Source organism: Cololabis saira, unplaced genomic scaffold, assembly GCF_033807715.1.
Source record: "Cololabis saira isolate AMF1-May2022 unplaced genomic scaffold, fColSai1.1 scf196, whole genome shotgun sequence".
Classification (NCBI taxonomy): domain Eukaryota; kingdom Metazoa; phylum Chordata; class Actinopteri; order Beloniformes; family Belonidae; genus Cololabis; species Cololabis saira.
The window spans coordinates 27,320-41,438 of NW_026906360.1; the positions used below are offsets into that span (position 1 = coordinate 27,320).

Sequence of the window (14,119 nt, forward strand, 5' to 3'; positions counted from 1 at the left end):
CGCTGAGCACCGGCTCTCCACAGGGCTGTGTGCTGAGCCCCCTCCTGTACAGCCCCGGTGCTCCACAGGGCCGTGTGCTGAGCCCCCTCCTGTACAGCCCCGGTGCTCCACAGGGCCGTGTGCTGAGCCCCCTCCTGTACAGCACCGGTGCTCCACAGGGCTGTGTGCTGAGCCCCCTCCTGTACAGCCCCGGTGCTCCACAGGGCTGTGTGCTGAGCCCCCTCCTGTACAGCCCCGGTGCTCCACAGGGCTGTGTGCTGAGCCCCCTCCTGTACAGCCCCGGTGCTCCACAGGGCCGTGTGCTGAGCCCCCTCCTGTACAGCCTCTACACCAACGACTGCAGTCCCACCCACAACAACAACCTGATAGTGAAGTTTGCGGACGACACTACGGTGGTCGGACTCATCTCAAAGGGGGATGAGGCAGCCTACAGAGAGGAGGTCCTGATGTTGACAGCCTGGAGCTCAGAGAACAACCTCACTCTGAACACCGGAAAACCAAGGAGATCATCGTCAACTTCAGGAAACAGAACACCGACCCAGCCCCCCTCTACATCAACGGCCAGAGAGTGGAAAGGGTCCACTCCTTCCGGTTTCTTGGCCTCCTCATCTCCGACAGCATCTCCTGGTCTGATGGTCACCGCCATCACCAAAAAGGCTCAGCAGCGGCTGCACTTCCTGAGAGTCCTCAGGAGATACAAGCTGGACCCCAGCCTGCTGCTGACCTTCTTCCTGAGAGTCCTCAGGAGATACAAGCTGGACTCCAGCCTGCTGCTGACCTTCTACCTGAGAGTCCTCAGGAGATACAAGCTGGACTCCAGCCTGCTGCTGACCTTCTACCTGAGAGTCCTCAGGAGATACAAGCTGGACCCCAGCCTGCTGCTGACCTTCTACCTCTCATCCATCCAGAGCCTGCTGACGTACTGCATTACAGTCTGGTACGGCAGCTGCACTGCTGCGGACAGAGGAAGGCTGCAGAGGGTGGTGAAAGCAGCGCAGAGGATCATCGGCTGCCCCCTCCCCCCCCTGACGGACATTTACACCTCCCGTTGCCTCAGCAGAGCCACTAACATCATTAAAGACAGGTCCCACCCCGGCTCTGACCTGTTTGACCTGCTGCCTTCAGGAAGACTCTACAGAGTCATCAGGTCAAAAACAAACAGACTCAAAAACAGTTTTTTCCCCAAAGCCATGATCACCCTGAACAAGATGTGAATTATCCTCGTTACTGTCTTTTTTAACTGTGCAATACTTCTCCCGGACTCTGTGCAATATTCCTACATATGTATATACTGTCATCTGTAAAAAACTGTCATCTGTAAAAAAAAAAAAAAAAAAAGAAAATGATTCAAATGCACCTTAACCTTTTTTATATTATTTATATTTCTTATATTTCTTATTGTTTTATTTTTCTTATTGTTTGCACTACTGCTATTTGTCTTGCACTGGAGAGGTGATGCTGCTTCAAATCTCACTGTACCCAGGTACACTGACAATAAAGTATTCTGATTCTACTTCACCTCGATGTTGAGCAGCCAGGTCTGCAGGTTGGCCACAGCCTCCTCCCCCAGCGCCAGGTTCCAGACCACCAGGTACAAGGCCTTGTCGGTGAAGAAGCACTGGTTCACCGTGGTCATGCTGGCCTGGCCGCCCACGTTCCACACGTTACACACCAGGCCGTCCCTCTGTAGGCAACACACGTTCCACACGTTACACACCAGGCCGTCCCTCTGTACGCAACACACGTTACACACCAGGCTGTCCCTCTGCACGCAACACACGTTCCACACGTTACACACCAGGCCGTCCCTCTGTAGGCAACACACGTTCCACACGTTACACACCAGGCCGTCCCTCTGTAGGCAACACACGTTCCACACGTTACACACCAGGCCGTCCCTCTGCACGCAACACACGTTCCACACGTTACACACCAGGCCGTCCCTCTGCACGCAACACACGTTCCACACGTTACACACCAGGCCGTCCCTCTGTAGGCAACACACGTTCCACACGTTACACACCAGGCCGTCCCTCTGTACGCAACACACGTTACACACGTTACACACCAGGCCGTCCCTCTGCACGCAACACACGTTCCACACGTTACACACCAGGCCGTCCCTCTGTAGGCAACACACGTTCCACACGTTACACACCAGGCCGTCCCTCTGTAGGCAACACACGTTCCACACGTTACACACCAGGCCGTCCCTCTGCACGCAACACACGTTCCACACGTTACACACCAGGCCGTCCCTCTGCACGCAACACACGTTCCACACGTTACACACCAGGCCGTCCCTCTGTAGGCAACACACGTTCCACACGTTACACACCAGGCCGTCCCTCTGTACGCAACACACGTTACACACGTTACACACCAGGCCGTCCCTCTGCACGCAACACACGTTCCACACGTTACACACCAGGCAGTCCCTCTGCACACAACACACGTTACACACCAGGCTGTCCCTCTGCACGCACACACACGTTAAGGCTGAGATATGGTTCTGCGTCAAACCGACGCTGTGCCTACGGCGTGTGGTACGCGTCGACGCGTACCACACGCCGTCACTGACGCCTTCGCTGACACGCATCTCCCAAAAATTGTAACTACAGACCAAGAGGGCTGTGATTGGTTCGCTTGGTAGCAACGCATTTCCGTTTTCCGGTTTGAAGCAGTCGTGAACTTTCAGCGCTCTTCTCTTCGTGTATGTGTGATTTTTTTTTGTTTTGGTTTTTTGCACAGTAGCTCAGGTGGTAGAGCGGGTCGTCCAATGATCGGAAGGTTGGCGGTTCGAATCCCGCTCCATCCCAGTTACTGTCGTAGTGTCCTTGGGCAAGACACCTTACCCACCTTGCCCCGTGTGAATGTGTTTGAATGTTGGTGGTGGTCGGAGGGGCCGTTTGGCGCGGAATGGCAGCCCTGCCCCAGGGCAGCTGTGGCTACAAACGTAGTTTACCACAACCAGTGAGAATGTGTATGAATGAATCATGGTCTAAGTGTAGCACTTTGAGATTCATTGAATGGAAAGTGCGTTATAAGTTAAATGCATTATTATTATTATTATTCAGGAAAAGATTACAAATTAGCGGTCACGGGGGTTCTGCACCGTGGAGAAATGGAGTGACGGAGAAGTCCGAAGGTTCACGACAGCGTCACGATGAGCGCGTAGGCACGGCGTCGATTTGACGCAGAACTATAACTCAAGCTTTACACACCACGCTGTCCTTCTGCACGCAACAAGAGTCAAGAGTCAACCCTCCCGGGTCTGTGCTGCCAGTGTTGTCCTCACATTGTTTTTGGCCGTGCTGCTTTTGTCCAGCTCCCAGGTGCAGGTGGAGACGCTGCCCTCGGCCTGGGGTGAAGGGCGACGCCTTGCCCGTCAGCAGGGCCTCCACCAGGGCCGTCTTGCCCTGCCTCGGGGGGCCGATCACCAGCATCTTCAGGAGTTTACACGGCTCTGCTTTCCGAAGCTGTGCTTGGAGGAAAGCCAGGACAGATGCAGGACCTGCCAAAGCAGAGGGGCTGAGTTTGGCTCATTTCTGGAGATCACTCGGGTCCAAATAGCTTTAGGAACACTGCTTGCACATGAGTGTGTTTGAGTATGATGCATTTCGGTCCTACTGTGTCAGACTTGCACTAAAGTTCTTCTCTACTTCTGACCTCACAGCTTCTCCTGATTGTTAATTCAGTTCAGTTTATATGTATAATGGGGTCCAACGCTCGGTGAATTCTGCTTGTTTCAGGTTTTGTGTGTTTTCCTATCCGGACAGGATAGGGGACCAGTTCTGCTGAACCGCAGCAAACCTCCCTCCCTAAACGTATCCAACACACCCACAGTTAAACTCAAGGCCATGAAACCATCAGCAGCCTTGATAACCTGCTTTAATAATCACAACAGCTTATTTTCATTTTTAATCTTATTCCTTCTGTGAATGTCATTTATTTTATTATCAGGGCCCGAGCATTTACAGTGCGAAGGCCCTATTGTATCTGTATGTCTTTCTTTCTTTAATTTTTCCGACGAAAGGAGGGCCTTTTTTTCCCCCTAAACGTGCCCCAAAAATCACCAAATTTTGCACCAAGCCAGGCCTGGCGAAAAATTTGATATTTAAGGGTTTGCATTAATGGGCGTGGCCTAATGGCTGAACAGCGCCCCCTAGAAAACTTTTGTGCCTCAAGCCCCACAATACGGTTTGACGTACATGCACGAAAATCGGTACACACCTGTATCATGTCACAACTTAAAGAAAAGTCTCTTGACGCCATGGCCGAAACCCAACAGGAAGTCGGCCATTTTGAATTAATCGTGTAATTTTGGCGAAATTTATGCCATTTCTTCGGCCGCTTCTTCGCCTGAACCGTAACGTGCACCCAGGTGTGTTATACATTAAAATGTGTGTCTCCATCCTGCGACAATGCGCATTACTTTTCTAAGTCAAAAGCGTTACCGTGGCGACAATAGACGCCAAAAAGCGCACCCCCCTAAAGACTCGTGGGTGGTGTCATCGGACTCGGTTTTGCCTCCCTTCACCTTAATTGCTGCAAATTAGCCCCGCCCCTTCATCTGATTGGTCCATATCTGATAGCTCTTACTTTCTGCCATAACCTTTGAATGGTTTGATATAGAGAGTCGTGGGTGTTTCATCCGCTAAATGCCCAACCCTGAAGAATCTACATCAAGTCATACAAGCTTCCACTGCAGCCTGAACGTGCACAAGGGTGGAGCCGTTCATCGCTGCTTGCAGCTTTAATTATGAGTGTATTTGCAGTTTAATGTATTTGTATTTTAGTTCTTCTGTGAAGCGCTGTCTGTGAAAGGTGCTATATAAATAAACCTTTCCGTATTTATAAAAGCTGTTTATGAAGGTTCTAAAAGCTGTCAGCAGCGGCTTTGTTCCCATGAGTAGCACGTCCACCTGGGAGTGAAGGCTCCGTCAGTGATGGGTGCTAGCGCTACCGTTTCCTGCTGCGGGTTTGTGTTTGCACATGTTTTCAGCGCCTATCAATGTGCTGAAAATACGCTATAAAGTAAATGCTCAAATCACATGACAGATGTCTCACGTCTGGCTCATCTTGTTGGCCAAGAGGAGAAAACAAAACAAGTAAGTAAGCTAGTGTTTATAGCAGTGATAATAAAGGTTATTGTGAATTCATGAACAGCTGAGGATCAATCTCTCTGTCGTTCTCTGCACATCTTTGAGCCTTAACCCTTGTGCTGTCTTTGGGTCAAGGAAGGAAGGAAGGAAGGAAGGAAGGAAGGAAGGAAGGAAGGAAGGAAGGAAGGAAGGAAGGAAGGAAGGAAGGAAGGAAGGAAGGAAGGAAGGAAGGAAGGAAGGAAGGAAGGAAGGAAGGAAGGAAGGAAGGAAGGAAGGAAGGGAAGGAAGGAAGGAAGGAAGGAAGGAAGGAAGGAAGGAAGGAAGGAAGGAAGGAAGGAAGGAAGGAAGGAAGGAAGGAAGGAAGGAAGGAAGGAAGGAAGGAAGGAAGGAGAGAGCAGGAGGAAAGGAGGAACAGGAGAATTAGGTCATTTTGACCCAAAGACAGCACAAGGGTTAAAGACCCCACTAACACCACTTCTGTTTCAAATCATCAGTACGATCAGTTGACTGACCAGGAATAAAATATGAAACAAAGTCGCCAAGAAAGGAAACATGGTTCAAATCAAAGTAAATACAACAATCCCCCCTTCCTGGGCGTTCTGCATCCTTCCCTGCCTGTTGGGGCGTGGGCTGCACACTGCAGATGCTTTTAGTACTATTCTCCTCAGAGAAACACGGGATTCCTTCTAAAAAGGCAGGTAAAATGAAACGGCTCGGGGCTCCTGCTGACGGCCGGCTGACGCTACCTTCTTTCCTCACGGCCTGGGGGACGTTGGTGATGTTGAGGTCTTCGATGTCCAGCTGCCAGAGGTTGGAGAGCTGGCCCAGCTCTGCAGGGAGCTCCCGAATCCCCGGGTTCCTGTTCCCCAGAGAAACAGATCAGGACACGGCGATCAGAGCAGCAGGACGGCTCAGTCACACGTACATCACCGCTGGTTTTCTTTTAGACCAGGGGTCATCAGCACAACATGTTTTAGAACCATATTGGACCAAAAATACAAAAAACTAATATGTCTGGAGCCGCAAAAAAGTCTTGTATCAGCCTTAGAATGAAGAAACACATGCTGCATGTTTCTATATTAGTTAGAACTGGGTCCTCGGCTGCAAATGTAGCTGCTAATGTCTTTCCACATGACTCTTTTTGTTACGCAAATCTATGGAAGAGTATTAGGGCCAGGCAGGAGAAAAATAAAATAATATTTTAGAGGAAGATTTTTTTTTCAGTATGCACTTCGAGAAAAAAGTCGAAATGTCGAGAAAAAGTTAAAATGTCGACAATGTTGAAGTACAATTTATAGAAAAAGGTCAAAATGTTGAGAAAAAAGTTGAAATGTCAAGAAAAAAGTAGAAATGTCGAGAAAAAAGTCGAAAGCATAAAGGAAGAAAAAAAGAGAAAAAAAGGAAAAACAGAAGAAAAAAGAGAAAAAGAGAAAAAAAGGAAAAACAGAAGAAAAAAGAGAAAAAGAGAAAAAAAGGAAAAACAGAAGAAAAAAGGGGAAAAAGAGAAAAAAAAGAAGAAAAAAAAGAAAGAAGGAGAAAAAAAGAAGAAAAAAAGGAAAAAAGGTCAAACATTTTTGAAAAAGCTCCAGGAGCCACTAGGGCGGCGCTAAAGAGCCGAATGCGGCTCTAGAGCCGCGGTTTGCCGACCCCTATTGACAGACAGACAGATAGACAGATAGACAGATAGATAGATAGATAGATAGATAGAACTTTATTAATTCCCGAAGCCTGAATTATCATTTATCACCGCATTATAAGGCGCATAAATAAATATATGGTAAAATAGCGTACTATAGTGGCTGGGGTTGAGTTAGTATCTACCTGATGGAGCTGCTACAGGAAATGATACAAAATCCTACAGCAAATGCAAAAAAAAAAACAAGAAAAGTACCGTATGTCAAACTTTATTAACAAAATAAAAACCAGCTTTGCTCCGTCTCGTCAAAGTCGCCATTATGTGAGTCAGCGTCGCTGCTGTTGTCTTGAACGTCTGCGATGAATCCTGGCGTTTTTTAGCGCCATTACTTTGGCTACACCAACTACATTACCCACAATCCCCCTGACTACAGGAACAGAAATTACCGTAATGATCATATATAAGGCGCACTGCGGTTTTTTGAGAAAATTAAAGGCTTTTAGGTGCGCCTTATAATGCGGAAAATACGGTAATTAATTATAAATCCTGTAAATAATTAATTTCATTTTTTTAATCACCTGACAGCACTACTGTAAACATAACGCAACATTTCTGAGCTTCCCATCAGCTGTATGGGTGTGGGAGTGATGGAGCTGCAGACTCCGGGGACTCACCCGGACAGATACACACTCACCCAGACAGGTAGACACTCACCCAGACAGATAGACACTCACCCGGACAGATACACACTCACCCGGACAGATACACACTCACCCGGACAGATAGACACTCACCCGGACAGATAGACACTCACCCGGACAGATAAACACTCACCCGGACAGATACACACTCACCCAGACAGATAGACACTCACCCGGACAGATAGACACTCACCCGGACAGATACACACTCACCCGGACAGATACACACTCACCCGGACAGATAGACACTCACCCGGACAGATAGACACTCACCCGGACAGATAAACACTCACCCGGACAGATACACACTCACCCAGACAGATACACACTCACCCAGACAGATGGACACTCACCCGGACAGATACACACTCACCCAGACAGATACACACTCACCCGGACAGATACACACTCACCCGGACAGGTAGACACTCACCCGGACAGATACACACTCACCCGGACAGATACACACTCACCCGGACAGATACACACTCACCCGGACAGATAGACACTCACCCGGACAGATAGACACTCACCCGGACAGATAGACACTCACCCGGACAGATACACACTCACCCGGACAGATAGACACTCACCCAGACAGATACACACTCACCCGGACAGATACACACTCACCCGGACAGATACACACTCACCCGGACAGATAGACACTCACCCGGACAGATACACACTCACCCGGACAGATAGACACTCACCCGGACAGATACACACTCACCCAGACAGATAGACACTCACCCAGACAGATACACACTCACCCAGACAGATACACACTCACCCAGACAGATGGACACTCACCCGGACAGATACACACTCACCCAGACAGATACACACTCACCCGGACAGATACACACTCACCCGGACAGGTAGACACTCACCCGGACAGATACACACTCACCCGGACAGATACACACTCACCCGGACAGATACACACTCACCCGGACAGATACACACTCACCCGGACAGATACACACTCACCCGGACAGATAGACACTCACCCGGACAGATACACACTCACCCGGACAGATAGACACTCACCCGGACAGATACACACTCACCCGGACAGATAGACACTCACCCGGACAGATACACACTCACCCGGAAAGATAGACACTCACCCAGACAGATACACACTCACCCGGACAGATACACACTCACCCGGACAGATACACACTCACCCGGACAGATAGACACTCACCCGGACAGATACACACTCACCCGGACAGATAGACACTCACCCGGACAGATACACACTCACCCGGACAGATAGACACTCACCCAGACAGATACACACTCACCCGGACAGGTAGACACTCACCCGGACAGGTACAGCTCCGTCAGGTTGTGCAGAGCACACACCGACTGGGGAACACACTCCAGCTGGTTGTTGTTCAGCAGCAGAACTTCCAGGGAATCTCGAAGAATCCCAGGAAACTCCAGGGGACACACTGAAAAACAGAGAGACAGAGGTTTCTGCCGTCCACACGGATGCCGTCCGTCCGTCAGACGCCCAGGGCTGCCGTCTGGACCGGCAGATGGACTAAGAGTTTGCAGAGGGTGGTAGTAACGAGTTACATTTACTCCATTACATGTACTTGAGTAAGTTTTGGGAAATGTTGTACTTTTAGGAGTAGTTTTGAATCACTATACTTTTTACTTTTACTTGAGTAGATTTGTGAAGAAGAAACTGTTCCTCTTACTCCGCTACATTAGGCTACGTTGAGCTGTTACTTTTCTTTTATCCCTTTTATCCGTCAATCTCATGACATCACTGGGTGATTCTTTGGGAAAAATGTTTGTTTTTGCATGTTTTGTCACATTTACACAGACTCAAACACACACAGAGTTTCTATGAGTTCATGTTTGTTCTAGTTCTGCCTGGTTAAAAAAGAAAAGTACAAAGGCTTGAAATTTTGTGTTACTTGTGCTTAATTTATTTTTTCTATTCTGTTATTTTATTCATTGTATTATTTATTAAAGTACTTTAATTTACTTTAAGCTTATTTTAATTCAAGCTATTTTTTTTAATTCATTTTAATTTATTTTATTATTTTATTGATTTAATTTGCCTGAAGATGATTATTTTGTACTTTTGTCTGTTTGAAAATAAATCAGACGTTACTCAACAGTTACTCAGTACTTGAGTCGTTTTTTCACCAAGTACTTTTTTACTTTTACTCAAGTAATTATTTGGATGACTACTTTTGACTTCTACTTGAGTCATATTATTCTGAAGTAACAGTACTTTTACTTGAGTACAATTTTTGGCTCCTCCTCTGAGAGTTTGTGACAAACATTTCCAAAAGGAAAATCTTCCCTCACTTTGGAGCCGACCCCTCGACACAAACCCCATCGCCGATGAGACGTGCTCAGCCCGACTCAGCACTTCGTCTCAAGCTTTCTTTTTCTTCGTCTTAAATTATAGTAAAAAGGTCCAAGAAAAAAAGTTCGCTTTAGTTTGTGAGGTTTGATTCATGGTAGAAGGTGAGAAGTGCTCCCTCCCAGCTCCAGCAGCACCAGCTCCTCTCAAGGTTAGGAATCAGGGAGATAATTAGGATTTGCACTGGTGAAAAATCGGTTCATGTATCGGGGGCGGAGAGGAGAAGGAGAGGGACGTTGTTCCAGTATATCTGGAAATAACTGGCAATAAAGTTCAGCAATTCTGGTGGGAGATTAACCCTTGTGCTGTCTTCAGGTCAAGGAAGGAGGAAGGGAAGAAGGAAGGAAGGAAGGGAAGAAGGAAGGAAGGAAGGGAAGAAAGGAAGGAAGGAAGGAAGGAAGGAAGGAAGGAAGGAAGGAAGGAAGGAAGGAAGGAAGGAAGGAGAGAAAGAAGGAAGGAAGGAAGGAAGGAAGGAGAGAAAGAAGGAAGGAAGGAAGGAAGGAAGGAGAGAAAGAAGGAAGGAAGGAAGGAAGGAAGGAAGGAAGGAAGGAAGGAAGGAAGGAGAGAAAGAAGGAAGGAAGGAAGGAAGGAAGGAAGGAAGGAAGGAAGGAGAGAAAGAAGGAAGGAAGGAAGGAAGGAAGGAAGGAAGGAAGGAAGGAAGGAAGGAAGGAAGGAAGGAAGAAGGGAAGTAAGGGAGAAAAGAAGGAAGGAAGGAAGGAAGGAAGGAAGGAAGGAAGGAAGGAAGGAAGGAAGGAAGGAAGGAAGGAAGGAAGGAAGGAAGGAAGGAAGGAAGGAAGGAAGGAGAGAGCAGGAGGGATTTTGACCCAAAGACAGTACAAGGGTTAGAAGGTAAGCAGCCTGTTTTGTGCAGCAGAACTGGGCGTGGATGGGGTGTGGACGGGGGCGAGGACGGGGGCGAGGATGGGGGGAGGACGGGGGCGAGGATGGGGGTGTGGACGGGGGCGAGGACGGGGGCGAGGATGGGGGGAGGACGGGGGCGAGGATGGGGGTGAGGATGGGGGTGTGGACGGGGGCGAGGACGGGGGCGAGGATGGGGGGAGGACGGGGGCGAGGACGGGGGCGAGGATGGGGGGAGGACGGGGGCGAGGATGGGGGTGTGGACGGGGGCGAGGACGGGGGCGAGGATGGGGGGAGGACGGGGGCGAGGACGGGGGCGAGGATGGGGGAGGACGGGGGCGAGGACGGGGGCGAGGATGGGGGGAGGACGGGGGCGAGGATGGGGGTGTGGACGGGGGCGAGGACGGGGGCGAGGATGGGGGGAGGACGGGGGCGAGGATGGGGGTGTGGACGGGGGCGAGGACGGGGGCGAGGATGGGGGGAGGACGGGGGCGAGGATGGGGGTGTGGACGGGGGCGAGGACGGGGGCGAGGACGGGGGGAGGATGGGGGTGTGGATGGGGGCGAGGATGGGGGCGAGGATGGGGGGAGGATGGGGGTGTGGACGGGGGCGAGGACGGGGGCGAGGACGGGGGGAGGATGGGGGTGTGGATGGGGGCGAGGATGGGGGCGAGGATGGGGGGAGGATGGGGGTGTGGACGGGGGCGAGGACGGGGGCGAGGACGGGGGGAGGATGGGGGGAGGACGGGGGCGAGGACGGGGGCGAGGATGGGGGGAGGACGGGGGCGAGGATGGGGGTGTGGACGGGGGCGAGGACGGGGGCGAGGATGGGGGGAGGACGGGGGCGAGGACGGGGGCGAGGATGGGGGGAGGACGGGGGCGAGGACGGGGGCGAGGACGGGGGCGAGGATGGGGGGAGGACGGGGGCGAGGACGGGGGCGAGGATGGGGGGAGGACGGGGGCGAGGATGGGGGTGTGGACGGGGGCGAGGACGGGGGCGAGGATGGGGGGAGGACGGGGGCGAGGACGGGGGCGAGGATGGGGGGAGGACGGGGGCGAGGATGGGGGTGTGGACGGGGGCGAGGACGGGGGCGAGGACGGGGGGAGGATGGGGGTGTGGATGGGGGCGAGGATGGGGGCGAGGATGGGGGGAGGATGGGGGTGTGGACGGGGGCGAGGACGGGGGCGAGGACGGGGGGAGGATGGGGGTGTGGATGGGGGCGAGGCCGGGGGCGAGGACAGCACCCCGAACACAGACGGGGAGTTACTGTACCTGCGTCCGGCTCCCTGCGGCTCCACGTCGCCAGGAAGGCCAGCCTCCGGGATTTGGGAACCTCATCCATTCTGAAAGGACACAATTCACAAAAACAAGTCCACTGATGTACGGTGCAAAAAGCCAGTTGCAGTTTTTCTGACATCAAACCAAAAACTGCACATGGAAAACAAGCAGCACCTTCTACTTCAGTGTCAGATCTACAGTTACAGCAACATCATCCATTAAACAGCTGCTTCTAACAATCACTGCACTTCTGATAACATGTCAGTATTTATTTAGATTTATCTTTCTGCCTCTTCATTTACCCCATCACTTTCAAGGACATATTTCATCACGGCTGGAGACAAATCTGACTGATGCCAGTGTGAAGTGCTCCCTGAAAGACCGTCCAGGTTAGGTGGAGGTTTTGTCGTGGTTTAGAATAAATGCTCTCAGGTGCAGAAAAATGTCCATCTCAAATCAGAAGCAAACGTTTGCTGTTGTAAAAGACTAGAAAACAGCTGATTAAGTCACAGCACCACAGAAATGGCTCCAATCAAACATCTATGTCTGGGAGATGCCATGATCCTTTTCAGGAAGTCCAGGATTTTAAAGTGTTTCTGAAAGTCATTTAATGAGGACAAATCTAAAAGTTATTGCTCATTTAGTTACCAACAAATCTCAAAACCATAAATGAGTTCGGTTCTAACTGAAAATAGTATACTTGAAAGGTTTAACCACTTTATGCATTCTATCGGTGCATTCATTTATCTAATAGGTATAGAGGGCAAGACGTCACATGTGTGCGTGCGTGCGTGCGTGCGTGCGTGCGTGCGTGCGTGCGTGCGTGTGCATGTGCATGTGCATGTGCATGTGCGTGTGTGCCTCTACCTGCCCAGCTGGTTCCTGGACAGGTCCAGGGTTCTCAGCTGACAGCACTGCCACTTCTCAGACTCAGGGAGGGTTGTGATCAGATTCCCGCACAATCTCAGAGACACCACCGACTGATGGGAGAAGACGGGGGGGGGGGGGTCGAGAGTAAACAGACGGAGAAACATCTGCCACACCTCTGAGGGGTTGACATGAACAGTCATTACAACATTAGTAAAGAATGGTACTGAGCTTTTATCTATTTATCTACAACCTAATAAAATGGTGTGAGCTGAGTATAATAGAAGCTTGTACTCAATGTTTCCTGAACCGCCAGGACTCTTTATCTGCGATGAAACATTTGTCATTATGGCTCATCTATCAGTACAAAGCAGTCATCCAAACTTTAAGGTCCTGCTCCTTACATACAAAGCCCTAAATGGACAAGGACCAGGCTACATCTCCAACATCCTGACAAAGTATGTTCCAAAAAGAACCCTGCGGTCATCAGCTGCTGGTTATTAGAAGCTCCCAGAAACAGTCAGAAGCAGATCGGTGATGCAGCGTTTGTCAACTACGCCCCAAAACTATGGAACACACTGCCCAAAAACATCAGGGAAGCCGAGTTGGTAGAAATCTTCAAAAGACAACTTAAACTTATCTCTTCACTCAAGCATTTAAAAATTAGATATCCGGGTGACAAACCGCGCCTTAGTTGCCACTTTCCTTTTATCTATATATCATTGATTTTTACTGTCTGCATTACTTTTATACTTTTAAATGTTTTTATATGATCATTTTTATCTTGTACTCTTAATGTTGATATTTTTATCTTTTTATTTTTCATTTGCCTACGACTCAGTGCAGTATTTTTACCTTTTTATATTCAACATTGCTTTTATCTTATCTAAGTAGTTGTTCTGTGGAGGAATTTGGAACTGAGTTTTGTCAGGGTTATGTATTATATCACTGCACTTAAATATATGTGCTTTTTGTTTTATTTGCTGTTGTTGTTTCTCTATTTCTCATTGTTCTTGACATGTTTGTATTGTTACTGTGAAGCACTTTGAGCTGCGATTTTTGTATGAAAGGTGCTATAGAAATAAAGTTTATTATTATTATTATTATTATTATCATCATCATTATTATTATTATTGTTATTATTATCCACAGCACAGAGCTGCTGACTGCTTGGTGGAGTGTGAGAAGGATATGGATATGGATATTTATGCAAATAAAGAACCAGAAGCTGAACTTGTTCATTCTGCAGATCATGAACTGGAATTTGATCTGTTCAGAT

The 14,119-nt window shown here is 49.5% G+C and overlaps 1 pseudogene; it reads right to left on the reverse strand.

The window, feature by feature from the left end:
* Window positions 1–13,043, reverse strand: part of LOC133439712 (leucine-rich repeat serine/threonine-protein kinase 1-like) — a 38,669-nt pseudogene extending 25,626 nt beyond the window's left edge.
* Between the last annotated feature and the right edge of the window lie 1,076 nt (window positions 13,044–14,119).